We start from the raw sequence: 16,030 nt of genomic DNA, 5'->3' as shown, positions 1-16,030 counted from the left end.
AATAAAGTATTTGGGTCAGCAGCAGTTAACATGAGCTATGACAATGAGACAAAAACACCACCAATTTTGAAACAGTGCTTATAATGTGTAGCAGGTAAAACTTCTTTCAGAAGTAGTGTCAACTTTAGATTTTCCATTCACCTTCATTAATGCTTCCATGAAAGCTTATTATTATTGTTATTATTGTTGTTGTTATTATTATTATTATTTATGTTGTGCAATAGATGCATTATTGTAAAGATAGTAGTTGAAAGTCATTGATGGAATCTAAATAACGGGAGGAGTTAAGATAATAACTCGCCACACATTTGATGAGTGATTCGTTGTGTTATGTTAGTTCTGTATAGCTTTCCTCACTTGTTTTTGTTGTGCTCATCAGCCCCAAGATGTGTTTGACACTGCCATCCACATCAGTATATCTTGTGTAAGGTGTTTCATTTCTCCATAGCTACTGCACCCTATATCACTTCGAATCTGCGTACGGCATTTGAGCCTCAGCCTTGCTCTAAGATTATGCCACAATTAACTATTCCTAGATGTGTGGGACTGTGTATCTACTTATCCCTTATCTCAGTGAAATTGACCCCGAAAATCTTCTCTGCCCTATGTGATTTGGTATTCTGCATTAGTTACTTGATCTACTTGTTGTTCAATTTCTGGTGTTCTTCTGTGGCACCAAATTTCAAAAGCTTCTGTTCTTTTCTTGTTTGTACTGTTTCGCTACCATATCAAGCTACACTCCAGACAAATACTTTCATGGAAGACTTTGTAAACCCTCAAATTTACATGTAATGTCAACATTTCTTTCTTTCTCTGAAAAACCCTTCTTGCTATTGCCAGTTTACATTAAATATCCTAGCTACTTCTACCATCATAATTTATTTTGTTGCCCAAATAGCAAAACTCATTTCCTACTTTGTTTCATTTCGTAACTTTGTTTCATTTCGTAAGCTGTTTCCCCCCAGCATAAATGATTTGAGTAGACTCCATTACCCTTGTTCTTTTGTTGATGTTCATCATATAACTTTCTTTGTGAGAAGCTGCCCACTCTATTCAATAGATCCTTCAAAGTTATTTGCCATCTCTGGCAGAATTGCAGTGTCATCAGCAGAGACTTAAAAGTTTTTATTTCTTCTCCCTGAAATTTAATTTTCTTTCCAAATTTTTCCTTGGTTCTCTTTATTGCTCACTCATTGTTCAGGTAGAATACAATAAAGTGGGAGAATGTAATCCTGTCTCATTGTCTCCTCAATTACTCCTTCCCTTTCCCATCATCAGATTCCTCTAGCCACAACCTGGTATTTGTACAGCTTGGGGGTAGTGTTTTGCGTCCTCTATTTTATCACAGACAGTGCCAGAAATTCCCAGTCAGCATTAGCAAAAGCATGAAATTCTATAAAACCATAGTGTAAGATCAGTTGCGGAGACAGTATTGCTTCATGTGTTCTTACATTTCGGTGGAACCCAAACTGATCTTTCGCCATGTTGGCTTCTACCATTCATTCTATCCCACTGTAGTTAATTCATGTTAATATATACAAGCACGACAAATGATACATTTGTTATATGCACGCCTTACAATAAATGCCTTCATTAGTATTGAAATTATTATGTTATAACTTCATACTGTACTGATGATTGTGACTGAAGATAGTGTTCTTAATTTTTCATAATACAGCAACCCAGAGTGAGTGGGCCCAGTGTGGTGTAGAGGTAGTGGAGTGGCAGGTTATGGAAGTGGCAGTGGTGGCTGGGGGTAGCTAAGAAAACTCTACTGCAAGATAAAATATACTTTATTTCATCTTGAGTGACACCTCAGAGTGCTGCAGTGCCCCCGGATGCGCCTCCTGTAGCTGCACGGTCCACTGGTGGCACTGATGATATGAGAAGTCACACCAGTGGAATGGCCATTTAACATCTGTGTCCTGCTTTGCTGGCACTGTTTATCCCATTCAGCAGCATGTGCCAGAGTTGGTGCTAGGTGGCCCTGAGTGAGCAGTGCCAATGACACTTACATCCTGTGAATTCTCATAGACGTTCACTACCGGGTTTGGAGCCACCCTGGTGCCGAAGGATAGTGGTAGTACCACCCTGGCTGTGACTTTGACGTGCAAGGCAGAAGTTCGGTGCTGCCTCGGAGCCTGGCGGATGGCTTGTCCATTGTGTGAGTCAAAATCAGTGAGTGCGGACTTATAACAGTGAGCTGGTGGGGTGGAGCTGGCTTCCCAGATTGGTGTCTGCTGCTGGCTGGTCTGTAGCATGGTGGGGGCTTGGGTAGACCAGATGCCACAGAGGGTTCTGCCAGAATGTGCATAACTGTGCTAGAATCAGAGGGTGTTTATAGTGGTTAATAGCACACTTGTAGTGCCGATACATTGCTTCCAGGCATGTTCAGAACAAGCACTCTGTGTCTCCTTGGTATGGAGCAGGACGGCTTCTAATGGCCCGGCCTTTCTGCAGTGTCATCATGATTGTGCAGCTTGGCCCGGCCACATTGAGATGTACAAACAGCCTCACTTATAAAATTACGTATCAGCACCTCTGTGCATGCCTGCTTGCCTCACAGACAGCTGCAGTGGAACTGCTCTTAATTCAGTAACACCCAAAATTTAGTTACGGCATTTCATAACTCCCCTCTTTGGGAAGATCCAGACCTCAGGTCTGAACCTGTGATGAGTGTGCAACAGAAGTTTCACATACAGCTTCATGACATACATTACTTACTGTTTCCCTCTTACATTAAGCAACAAAGCTCTGAAGGTGGGACACATTTCATCTACAGTGCCCAGCCCAGTGCCTTGTTCATCCATCCTCGTGCTGTTACATAAAACCTCTGTTCTTGTTCGAGCTGTCTTTTAAATGTAACCCCCCCCCCCCCCCAAAAAAAAAAAAACACATTAAACAACTATTTACATAAATATCCCCTCATCATGCTCTTATGATGTCTTGTACTGTAAGCAACAATGCTTGTCTCATTGCTACTCGAGGTTCCTTGTTTTTTTTTTTTTTTTTTTTTTTTTTTTTTTTTTTTTTTTTTTTTTTTTTTTTTTAATTGCAGTTGATTAGATATGTAGCCTTTTGCATTCCTTATACCTTCCCGTGTACAAATGGTTAACCAGTCCAGTAGTATCTGAGAGTACTGGAAGATCACATTGATGAGTGGCACTCTGCTTAAGATAGACAAAGTCTGTGCAAAACAGAGTCAACAAACACAGTGCCTGTTGTTGTGATGCATAAGATCTTGAGTGTGTGCTGCTGCTGCTGCTGCTCTTGATAGTGCTTTACATACAAAAGCATTTGCTCCACTGAAACACATACTTCTTGCAAGTGTATTAGCTGGTTTAAGGATTGGATGAGCTTAATATACAACACTTCATACAAGTAGGTCAGATTTCTCACTGGAAGGATGACTAGTGGCTTCTCCACCCAGTACAACGGAGGGCTGTGTAGTGTTCAGCTTGTTTTCCCGTGTAACAGAGCCTGACAGGTGAAAGGTCTTCCCTGTTATGTCACAGTCTGTCCTATTAATAATTATTCCACTCCCTTACAGCTCCACACATTTAGCTCCCACAAGCTTATCATGCTTGTAGCAGTTTGCTTCTACAGCTTTGCTTCTACAGCTTTGCTAGTGTTTAATCTGTAAACCCAGTGCAAACCAGCTTGCTGACAATAGGGTCTCAGCTCCAGGATGTCATGGACAAACCCGACCTGCTTTACACAAGAACAATTGCACCTCCAAAGTTCTGGGGCCTGTATGCACCACTCAGGTTTGTATAACTTCTGTGTCCCTCTTCAAAGTATTTACTGTCGTCTTTACTGTGAGTGTTATCCCCATTGCCCACCTTCGTAATACCCATGTGCTGTTAAATACCACAAGTTGCAAAATGGTTAACTGTGTAGCGTGCCATTCCATAGTGGCCTTATTCCTCCACACTGCCTCACTCTCCTTTTTGTACCATTTAATTCCCAGAAATCACTGACATCTGCAGTCCTCAGAACTGTAGTGAGTAACATACCCTCTGTATCTAACCAAACCCACTTACATCATGATACCTTGCATGGCACTACTTCCACTGTCTGTTTCATTTGTCCTTGCAGTCCCTCATACAGCTGGTGCAACTTAATGTACTGACTCCTCATTTCCATTGGTATTTTTCCTTCAATTCCCTCTGTAATTCCAGAAATACAGATTCTAAACATCTCACCTCATATGAATTTCCCAAGTGTTTAGGGTGAGCTTCAGTGCTCAAAGATGGCTTGTGAGTGCTACTTACTCTTGCCTTGTAAAACGTAGTCTGGGTTCCAATGGTAGTACCCGAAATGCCTCCACTCCTCCTGAAGTAGTGCAAAACTGGCAATATAAGGACTCTTCCCATCATTCCTTCAACCCATGGCAGTTTGGAACAGGGAACTCCCATCATTCCCCTCCCTTCCTCCCCTATGAAAGGTCTGCCATCTAGTAGACGCATAAAAGGAAACTCAACCCCAAAATACATTGCTTACACACAAATGAATTTCGAAGTGTAACACTACATATAATGTGAAAAAAAACTCTTTTCTCCTATCGACACCTTCAACTGATACGCTTATCCCTTGTGCTTCCAAACAACATGTACGTCGTAACAAAAATATAAAGTACTTCCTCCTATTTCCTTGGTCTTAATATATACGAAATCACCTCTACAGATTATTTTCTATAATAATTCCCTAACTCTAAAAAAGATGACATCAGTATTATTAGAAATTCCAATACTGCCTGTATCAACCTCGTATCAGCCTTGACTCTTTCACTGCTAATATGTCTTAAAAACGTAACTTCTTCCAATGCCGCCGCCCCCCCCCCCCCCCCCCCCCCCTCTCCCTCCCGAGGCTCCACAATTTGTTTGCGGATACATACGTGGCAAGCATGGGACCCCGAGCTGGTGCAGCTCTCTTTCCTTTGTGGGCTGCATACCTTCCCGTTCCACATCCCTCCCTGTCCTCGATCCTTCCTCCCTTTACCTTCTCCCTCTCTTTGAGAGTATGTTTTGCGCCTACCTCTGGAGACAGACACTTGTGACTGTATGACATGGTTTCTCTTCTTTTATCTCTATAATGGAAAGTCTCTGTCACTACTTTGTCCTTCTCTTTTCCTTGATTGTTCTCGTTAGGTTATTCCCTGCTGCAGCATTTGAGAATTCTTCTCTTCTTTCCTTTTCTTTGTTCCTCGCTTTTTCTTTTCTTTCATCCCTGTGTGTGTCTGAAGGCCAACCCATGCGTAGCTGGTGATGGGGTAACGCATAATTCCCTGCCCTGGGTAGACAAGTAGGATATGTACATATCCCCTGGTAAATGCCAGGCCCAGGTAGGGGTGATTATTTGAGCTGGTACCTTCTGAATATGCTGATTGGTCTCTCCGTCCATTTCTCGGGACGTATGACATGAGGTGTGGGTAATCACCTAAGGCGGGAGTGCCCTCAGAGGGCGGGCCCCCACTAGGAGCGAGCGCACCATCATAGACCCCGGTAATCATGGGGGATACTTTTGCAATGGCTTCTTCTACTTCTACAACTTCTTCCCAGAAAAGAAAGCTAGATGCATCTCAGCCCCAGAAAATTCCTCCCTCAATGCCAAAGTTGCTAGTTGTTTCTTGGTCTGACGAAGGTCACAACTTCTCAAACCCTTTCATTATAAAGAAAGGTTTCAATGCAATTGCAGATCGTGTAAATTCTTGTTTCTGGTTACAAAATGGCACCTTGTTGTTAGAAACAGTGTCCTACAGACACAAAAATTGCTTCGAACTACACTGCTACACATCTTCCCTGTCCAGGTGGAAGCGCACCGTACATTAAACTCATTGTGTGGGGTGATTTATACTCAATCACTCGACGGATTATCAAATGAGGACATTAAAAATTACCTGTCTGATCAGGGAGTAATGTCTGTACATCGAGTAATGAAAAGGTTTGAAAAGGAATTGGTACCGACCCTTACTCTCTTCTTGACATTTGACAGAGTTCAACTTCCATTGAACATTAAAGCAGGATATGAGATAATTTCAGTTCACCCATTATATCCCCAACCTCACGCGTTGCTTTCTGTGTCAGAGGTTTAATCTTACCAGCGTGTTGTGTTCCAATATGGCCAAATGCGTTACCCGTGGCAGGGATGCCCATGAGGGTGATTATCCACCCCCATCCCCTTGCTGCATGAACTGCACGGGCGACCACGCGGCTTCTTCTGGAGATTTTCCTATTTTTAAAGATGAACAAATTATTCAGGAAATCCGAGTGAAGGAAAATATGTCTACCTTTGCTGCTCACAAGTTATTCGCCAGTAGAAATCCCACTGTGCTCTCAGTGGGTAAATATAGCACTATCCTCATCTCTCCTCGACCTACTAAGGAGGTGACCACGCAGATTTGCGATCTCACCTTTAGTACCACGGTCATTGGATCAGCCAGCCCAAACATCGCCCTTTCCACCTCCCCACTATCACACGCTCACTCTAAGGCTCAACCTTCATTGGCTCCTGCCAAATCACAGCCCCCCCCAAATCCGATGCCCGGACTTCCAAAAAAGGGCCTACTCATAAAGATTTTTTACGTACCCAGATCTCGCAACCCTCCACTCCTCCATCTCAGCATCCTGCTTCCAAGAAGGCTCAGAAGAAACACAGTTCCTCTCCTCCTCCGCCACAGCGTGTCTCTTCTACAGCGCCAACCAGTGGTAGCCGCCCTCGGCTGTCTTCCGTGTCGCCGAGATACACCGCTGGTGGCCAATCAACCAGCCGATCACTGGCTGCAGGAGCTGTCCCCAAACAACCTATGGATCAGGATCTTGCGCCTCTGGCTGAATACCATTCCACGCCAGCAGCTCTCAGCAGTTGCTGAGTTGACGGCAACTGTGGTGAGATTTTTCCTCTTTTCATCCACCTTATGTCAATTATCCATTGGAATATCTGTGGAATACGCTCCATTTGGGATGAACTGTCAATCCTCGTACGATCCTACTCCCCGGTCATCTGTCTTCAGAAAAGAAGGCTACATCCCCATGATTGCTTTGTCTTCCCTCATTTCCAATCAGTCCGGTTTGATCTCACCTCTGTTACTGGCATTCCAGCACAACAGGGAACTTATGATTCTTCTCCATGATACTATCCCTTATCACCTGATCCATTTACATAGTTCCTTCCAAGCTGTCACTGTATGTCTTTCCCTGTCTGGATCACTCTCTCTCTCTCTCTCTCTCTCTCTCTCTCTCTCTCTCTCTCTCTCTCTCTGTACCATATACATTCCATCATCCACACCAATGGCAAGAGCCGATCTCCTTCATCTCCTTGGTCAGCTCCCACTCACCCCTATTTGCTGGTTGGGGACTTCAGTGCCTATTGAGGAACTCTGTGTCCTTGTCCCAGAGGCTCCCTCTTCATTGACCTCTTCCACCAAGCAAATCTTGTTAGCCTCAGCACTGGGGAACCTACATTTTTGTCTGTCTCCACGTCAACCTACTCTCATTTGGACCTTTCGGCTGGTACTGTTCGGCGAGCTTGGCCCTTTGTATGGTTTGCTCATGCTAATACACACTCGAGTGACCATTTTCCCTTGTGTCCTTCAATTACAGCCATGATTGACATCTATTTGCTTGAGACTCTGGTAGTTTTCCCGAGCCAATTGGACACATTTCTCCTCTCTAGCAACAATTAATGTCAGTCAGTTTCCTGGTATCGACAGTCAGGTCACTCATGTTACGGAAGTTATTCTTACAGCTGTGGAATATTCAATACCATGTACCTCCACTTTGCCACGGCACCCTCAAGTTCCTTGGTGGAATGAGGCATGCCGTGACGCAATACACGAGCAGAGACGTGCTCTTCACATTTTCTGCGATCATCCTATGTTGGCCAACTGTTTCCGCTATAAGCAGTTACGTGCACAATGCTGTCGCATCATACGCAATAGGAGCAAGGTAAGCTGGGACTTCTTTACCAGCTCCTTTAATGCCTTTACTCCCTCAACAGTTGTTAGGAGTCAAATCCGATGGCTATCTGGCATGTCCAGTTATTCCTGATATCTGGGCTAACTGTAATGCGGGATACCTTAGTCTCTGGGCTAACTGTCATGCAGGATACCTTAGTGGACCTAATCGTAATCTCTAACTAATTGAGTTGACACTTGCTGAGATATGAACCTCTTCTAATTACTGACCAATCTTTTTCCCAAAGAAACGGGTAGTGGAAGAGTGACCTCTTCTTTTCCCTCTCAAAATCTCGAAAGCTATAATGCCATTTCTTCTATGTGGGAGCTCTGACATGCACTCTCCTCGTCGCACTCTTCTGCTCCAGCACGGAATGATATCCATGTCCAAATGTTGCTACATCTATCATACCCTAGTCTGTGATATATTCTTCTCCTTTATAACTGACTTTGGGTCAGCAGTACCTTTCCCAGAAGATAGCGGGAAGCTATCATCATTCCTGTTCTGAAACATGGAAAGGATAAACATCTTCTCTCCAGCTATTGCCCAATCTCTCTCAAAAGTATTGTTTGTGGAGCGTATGGTAAATTGCTGTTTAGCCTGGTGGCTGGAGTCCCGAAATCTTTTAACCACTGCCCAATATGGTTTCCAAAAGCATTGTTCCGCAGTTGACCACCTTGTTGCTCTCTCCAATTATATCATGAACAACTTTCGCAGGAAGTGCCAAACGGTAGCACTATTTTTTGATCTGGAGAGGGCATACGATACCTGTTGCAGGACAGGCATCTTCCGCACACTGTTCTCTTGGGGCTTTTGAGGTCGGCTACTCCTTTTCTTCTGCAAATTTATGACAGAGAACACATTTAAGGTGCGGGTGAACACTACTGTATACCGTACCTTTTCCCGAGAAAATGGAGTGCCCCAGGGCTCCATGCTAAGTATTATATCGTTTGCCTTTGCCATAAATCCAGTTATGGATTTTCTCCTGCCCAATGTCTCGGGCTCCCTCTTTGTTAAAGATTTCGCAATCTACTACAGTTCTCAACGGACCAGCCATCTTGAACATCATCTTCAAGGATGTCTCAATCGCCTCCACTCCTTTAGCATTGAAACCGGCTCCCAATTTTCTCCCAGTAAGTCCGTCTGTGTAGATTTTGACAGAAAACTGTGCTGGTCTTCCAACATTTAATATCTTTCAGCTCGCTGTGTACGATCCCTAAACACCCTTCGTGTTCTGAGTGGTACTTCTTTGGGTGCCGACAGTGGTCCTCCTCCTATATTGCGCCTTAGTGTGGACTAAGGAAGCACATTTTATTCCTCTGCACGGCAGTCTATTCTTTGCCGTCTAGACTCTGTCCACCACTGCAGATGGAGTTTAGTGTCTGGAGCTTTTTACACCAGCCCCGTGGAGAGCCTTTATGCTGAGACTGCTGAACCTCTGCTGTCCAGTCGGCCAGCTGTCCTTCTGAGATGTTATGCTAGTCATATGTCTTCCACGCCTGCTCATCCGACCCATATCCTTTTTTTCGACAACTCCTTGGATTTAGGGTATGCAGGCCGCCCTTCCTCTATGCTACCACCAGGAGTTTTCTTCTGTCAACTGCTACATTTCCTTTCCTTCCAATTTCCTAAAACTTTCTTGACAAATGATGGTACGGCACCACCTTGGCTTTTCCCAGGGTCTGCCTTCTCCATGACCTTTGTCAGCTTCCCAAGGATAGTAACACCCCCCCCCCCCCCATCCCCTATAGCTCGACCTCCAGTCCCTTCTCGACCTCCAGTCTCTCTATCCTGTCCATCCTATGCTCCACTTGGGGGACATCTCTGTTGCTTTCCTCTGGATCCCAGCGCATGTTGGTATCCGCAGAAATGAGACAGCTGATATAGCAGCAAAGGCTGCTGCCTCTCTTCCTCAGCCCACTGTTCGCATGGTTCCCAGAGCATTTTATGTCGTCATGTTGCTCTTTTATGGCACATAAGTTGGTCTGCAGTACCCGATAATAAATTATGGGACCTAAAACCTCTTCCCTGTGCTTGAACCTCTTCCTCCCGGCCTCGTCATCGGGAGGAGGTAATTTTAACTAGACTCCGGGTTTGACACTGTCTTTTTAGCTGTTGACATCTTTTAAGTGGCAATCTTCGACTGCTTTCTCCTTACTGCTCTCAAACGTGGACAGTGAGAGACCTTTTACTTGGGTGTCCCTATTTTAATCCGCTGTGTGCCGGTTTACAGCTATTGCCGGATATATCTTCCCTTTTAGCAGATGACGCGCACTCAGCTGATCGTGTCCTTGAGTTTATCAGTGTTAGTGAAATGACATCAGTCATTTGGAGCTCTTTTTGGGGAAAACAACGCCCTTCCAATAGCAGTTTTCTAAGATTTCCTTCCACTTTTAGATTCCCTCCTTATGTTTCACTCCCATTGCTGCTGATTTTAATTTCGGTTTTTTACCCTTCATTAAGTTACAGAATGGGCACTTATGACTGCAGCTGTTTTGCACCCTAAAACCGTAATTAATAATAATAATAATTCTTACCAATGCATAGTGACCTTTTTCTGTGCAGGAAGTTAAATTCACAGCTCATAATCTTCCAAAAACATTTTTTTTATAAATATTGTATATGTTTTGCCATATCCTGTGCAAAAACAGTATCATCGAAGGTACCATGCACTGGCGAGGTTTCCGTCCTTTCAGCAGTCTGTCAAGCTAATGCTGAAGCATTGTCGGAACATTTTTAACCCAAACACATCTTACGATAATGAAAATGACCCCAGGGAACAGATAGCTCTGTGTTCGGACAGTCCTCTCCATTTCCAGTATATCCATAGTGTAAGATGCTCTAACTTTCTATGTAGTACAGTTTTATTGGCAGTTTACACACTGCCCTGGTGCACACTGATTGACTTCCTACCCACTTCATCCAAGACTTAAAAGTTAGCTACCAACATTTCTTTGGTGATCTGTACTCCCATCAGTGCCAAAATTTTCTAAGTTCACGGGCAGTACTTTCCTGTCCAATTCCTCCCATACACATACAAAGCTTCTCGTTACAAAGCAACATGATGTGTCTGATACATCATTTCCTCCAGTGGTTCTGCCAAGTACAATGCATTAACAGGCCATTCCAGTCCCAAATTTACCCAGACCAACTTCCCAGTACCTTGCAGCACAACAAGATATGAATTAATCATTTGTGTTGTCGACAGCAGTTAAAGTGGTTCACCCTTAAGATTGATGTACCTTGCTTCCGTATGTCAGTGGTGACTATCTCCCTTTAGCTAAAACATTGTCCCTCTAAGTTCAGCTGTACATTACCTAAGGTCAATTTTTCCTTGCTGTGTTATCAGAAAGTCTAATCCTAAAATCATGCAGTTCAGGGCACTACTACTAAGCATTGCTTAAAATGTCACATCCCCACCTGAAAATCTACCATTCCTGAACACAAAAGACTTGACACCACTGTCTCCAGCTCATTGTAAATTATAGCATATAGGGTTTAATCACCTCTGATCCATGAGGTCTATACTTGCAAACATCATATGCTCCCCTGTCTCCAGTAATAACATGTGCCTTTTACCCTTCACTATTGCCATTGTACTATATTCCACCTATGCATCTGTATCAGTTGCATCAAAATTTATCGGGAACATCATGTGGCAGAACTGGGGTTTCCTTTTGCGTTTAACACCAACTTAATCGTCCTCTCTCCCTTAGAACTTTCTATAGTTATGGCGGTGGTGATCAAGCCCAACACAGCTACCACACTGAGATTGACATTATTGCCTCTGCACGTCCTGCCCTTGCATATCTGTAACACCTTACATTGGCAGAGGATACTCTCTCATCCCCCAATTCCTGTTAATGCAATAATTTCTTCGAACTCTGTGGCTTAACTGACCACAGAGTATACATCCTTTGGGGTACCCATTCTCACTCCTCTAGATATATAGGCAGCAAGCCCTTCTAACATGCATCCAATGCCCTCTGCTCTGCTTCATTGAGTGTGACTATGTTAGCCTCGTCACTTTCCTCCAGTTCATATGTCTGCATAATCACTTTTTATGTTGTGTTCACAACATTTCCTACTGACGTATTACACTTCTTTGACAGATTACCCACTGCTGGCAGAAAACAGTCACGCTGTTTTCTTCCTTCTTCCTTGTACCTTTGTAGCAAGCCTTTTTTTTCAATTCATCAAAAGTCTGCATGCCTCAGAGTCCCTCCCATACATTTGACAAATGTCTCTGCTTCCCCTACTAACCGTAAGTTTGTCACCAGTAATAATTGAGCCCATGACTGTCCTCCAGTATTACCTGCTAACTGCAGGTCACAAAAAAATTCATTATGTCATTAATTAGCTTTCTGGAGAAGGGTGTGATCAAATTGGCTGTGGCTGGATCTAGTAAATGAGTAGGTAGCTCGGCTAATCCCAATTCTTCCTTCATAGCTACAAGGCTGGTACGCAAGTCAGTGTTATCTGCTTTCAGTTGCACCGTTTCAATCCCCAAATTTGAACTGCCTCCTGATTAGTGATGATTTGTGTTTGAGACCCCGCCATTGTGTAGCCTTAATCACCAGTACACACTAAGGAACACAAAATATATTCACAACAGGACGTATGACACAATACACACATACATCTGAAGTCCTATCATCTATCTCGACTTTATGCGCTGACTAGCCATATACCTGTACCGACGATAATTTACAGAAATTACTGGTACTGACTATATACAAGATGCAGAATGCCCTGTCAAGTTACACTGACTGCGTCCCACAGGTTGTAAATAATACTTGTTGTATTACCACAGATTTGCGAAAGATCAGCCATTTCCTCTGTGTTGACAGCAATAGATAGATTCATACCGCATAAGTTAATAAGAGATGGGTCTGATCCACCATGGTACACAAAACACGCCAGAACACTGTTGCAGAAGCAATGAAAAAAGAATGCCAAATTCAGAAGAACGCAAAATCCCCAAGACTGGTTAAGTTTCACGGGAGCTCGAAATTTAGTGCGGACGTCAATGCAAGATGCTTTTAATAGTTTCCACAATGAAACATTGACTCAAAATATGCTAGAAAACCCAAAGAGATTCTGGTCAAATGTGAAGTACACCAGTGGAAAGAAAAAAAAAGAAAAAAAAAGTCAATACCGTCACTTCGCGATAGTGTTGGAAATGTTACAGATGATGGTGCCACTAAAGCGGAGTTACTAAATACAGTTTTCCGCAATTCCTTCACGAAAGAAGACGAAGTAATTATTCCAGAATTCGAAACCAGAACAGCTGTTAGCATGAGTGACATAAAAGTAGATATCTTAGGTGTTGTGAAACAACTCAGATCACTTAAGAAAGGCAAGTCTTCCGGTCCAGGTGGTTTACCAATCAGGTTCCTTTCAGAGTATGCAGACACAATAGCGCATTTCTTAGCAATCATATACAACCGCTCACTTGATGGAAGGCCTGTTCCTAAAGACTGGAAAGTAGCACAGGTTACACCAATATTCAAGAAAAGAAATAGGAGTAACCCATTGAATTACAAACCCATATCACTGACCTCAATTTGCAGTAGGATTTTGGAGCACATACTGTACTCGAACATTATGAATCACCTTGAAGAAAATGACTTATTGATACATAACCAACACGGATTCAGAAAATATTGTTCTTGTGCAACACAATTAGCTCTTTATTCGCGTGAAGTAATAAGTGCTGTCGACAAGAGATCTCAGATCGATTCCATATTACTAGATTTCCAGAAGGCTTTTGATACCGTTCCTCACAAGCAACTATTAATCAAATTACATGCATATGGAGTATTGTCTCAGTTGTGTGACTGGATTCGTGATTTCCTCTCAGAGAGGTCACAGTTCGTAGTGATAGATGGTAAATCATCGAGTAGAACAGAAGTGATATCTGGCGCTCTACAAGGTAGTGTCGTAGGCCCTCTACTGTTCCTGATTCACATAAATGATCTAGGTGATAAACTGAGCAGCCCCCTTCAGTTGTTTGCAGATGACGCTGTAATTTACTGTCTAATAAAATCATCAGACGATCAATTCCAATTATAAATGATCTAGAGAGAATTTCTGTATGGTGTGAAAAGTGGCAATTGGCATTAAGCAGAGTAAAGTGTGAGGTCATCCACATGGGTACTAAAAGAAATCAGATAAATTTTGGGTATACGATAAATCACACAAATCTAAGGGCTGTCAATATGACTAAATACCTAGGAATTACAATTACAAACAACTTAAAATGGAAAGACCATAAAGATAATATTGTGGGGTAGGAGAGACAGATTGCGCTTTGTTGGCAGAACAAGTAGAAGACATGACAAACCCACTAAACAGACAGACCACATTACACTTGTCCGTCCTCTGCTGGAATATTGCTGCGCGGTGTGTGATCCTTACCAAGTAGGATTTACAGAGGACATCGAAAAAGTGCAAAGAAGGGCTGCTTGTTTTGTGTTATTACGCAATAGAGGTGAGAGTGTCACTGATATGATATGCCAGTTGGGGTGGCAGTCACTGAAACAAAGGCGGTTTTCTTTGCGGAGAGATCTATTTACGAAATTTCAATCACCAACTTTATCTGCCGAATGTGAAAATATTTTGGTGACACCCACCTACGTAGGGAGAAATGAGCATCGTAATAAAATCAGAGAAATCGGAGCTCGAACAGAAAGATTTTGGTATTCTTTTTTCCCATGCGCCATTTGAGAGTGGAATGGTAGAGAAGTAGTATTAAAGTGGTTCGATGAACAGTCTGCCAGGCTACTTTTATGTCACAGGCTCTTAAGTGTGAATTGCATAGTAACCATGTAGATGTAGATGTAGTTGTCTATACAAACAGAACTCTCAAATCCTTGTCCATCACTCACTTAGACTCCATGCCCTCTACACACAAAACAGGGCAAACAACCACAAAAACAAGTAGTCTGTTCACTCACCGAGCTGAAACTTCCTGGCAGATTAAAACTGTGTGCCGGACCGAGACTCGAACTCGGACCATTGCCTTTCGGGGGCAAGTGCTCTACCAACTGAGCTACCCAAGCACAACTCACACCCTGTCCTCACAGTTTTAGTTCTGCCAGTACCTCGTCTCCAACCTTCCAAACTTTACAGAAGCTCTCCTGCGGACCTTGTAGAACTAGCTCTCCTGAAAGAAAGGATACTGCAGAGACATGGCTTAGCCACAGCCTGGGGGATGTTTCCAGAATCTCATTCATTTCTGATTTCTGAGTAATAGTACCAGAAGCTCTTTCATGGGGTTAACATGGGAGTAACATGATGAGGGGAACAAATTGGATAGACAGCTTTGGCTTATATTGCCATTCAGTTGAATGAAATTCAGTGAAATGAAGTAACTGGAATCAGTGGAAATAGTTTTAAAGAAAGCAATGACAAAAATTGTGCATTGTATCCATGATATTACATCTTCAGCTTTGTGACCAGCTGTCACTGATTTCATTTCAGTGACTCTGATTCATTAAAATACATTATACAGAATAGCCAGTAGAAGTAGGAAGTAGATGAATATACAGAATAGCCAGTAGAAGTAGGAAGTAGATGAATAAAGCTCAAAATTTAACTGAAAAATTGTTTGTTGCAAAGATACAAGGTCTCTACATAGGGGGAGGAAGAGTAAAAACTACTCCAGTCTTTCAGTATTTAATCTTCAGTGCTTACGGAATACATATGAATCGATTTGGTAAGTCTGACTTCACCAAAGGTGAGTCAGATATAGGAAGTCATTTCCCTATCACTGCCAGGAACAGAGTGTGCAAGCAGCCATAAAGAGATGCGACAGGGAAATTTCTCATGATCAAAGCAGAAAGGTGACTGGTTAAGGGTGAGTGTGCACTAAGATTGCTGCAGCATCCCTCTGTCAACACTGACACCCTAAGAGTCAATGCAGGTGGTGTGGCTCATTGACACCTTCTTACCTGTTATGGCTGGGTAGGGGGATCGAAAGGTGTTGGTTCACAAAAACCAATAGCAGTAGGGTAGTGCATGTTCCATGTTTTTGAGAAATCTGTACCTTGTGTAGTATTTCTTGTGGCATG

The 16,030-nt window shown here is 43.0% G+C and overlaps 1 protein-coding gene across 6 annotated transcripts in view; it reads left to right on the top strand.

Moving 5' to 3' along the window:
• The window catches only part of LOC126483630 (uncharacterized), a 497,523-nt gene that overhangs the window by 327,384 nt on the left and 154,109 nt on the right, over positions 1-16,030 (top strand). The window lies entirely within an intron of this gene.

Source organism: Schistocerca serialis, chromosome 6 (genome assembly GCF_023864345.2).
Source record: "Schistocerca serialis cubense isolate TAMUIC-IGC-003099 chromosome 6, iqSchSeri2.2, whole genome shotgun sequence".
Classification (NCBI taxonomy): domain Eukaryota; kingdom Metazoa; phylum Arthropoda; class Insecta; order Orthoptera; family Acrididae; genus Schistocerca; species Schistocerca serialis.
This window is presented reverse-complemented; position numbering and strand designations above follow the sequence as displayed.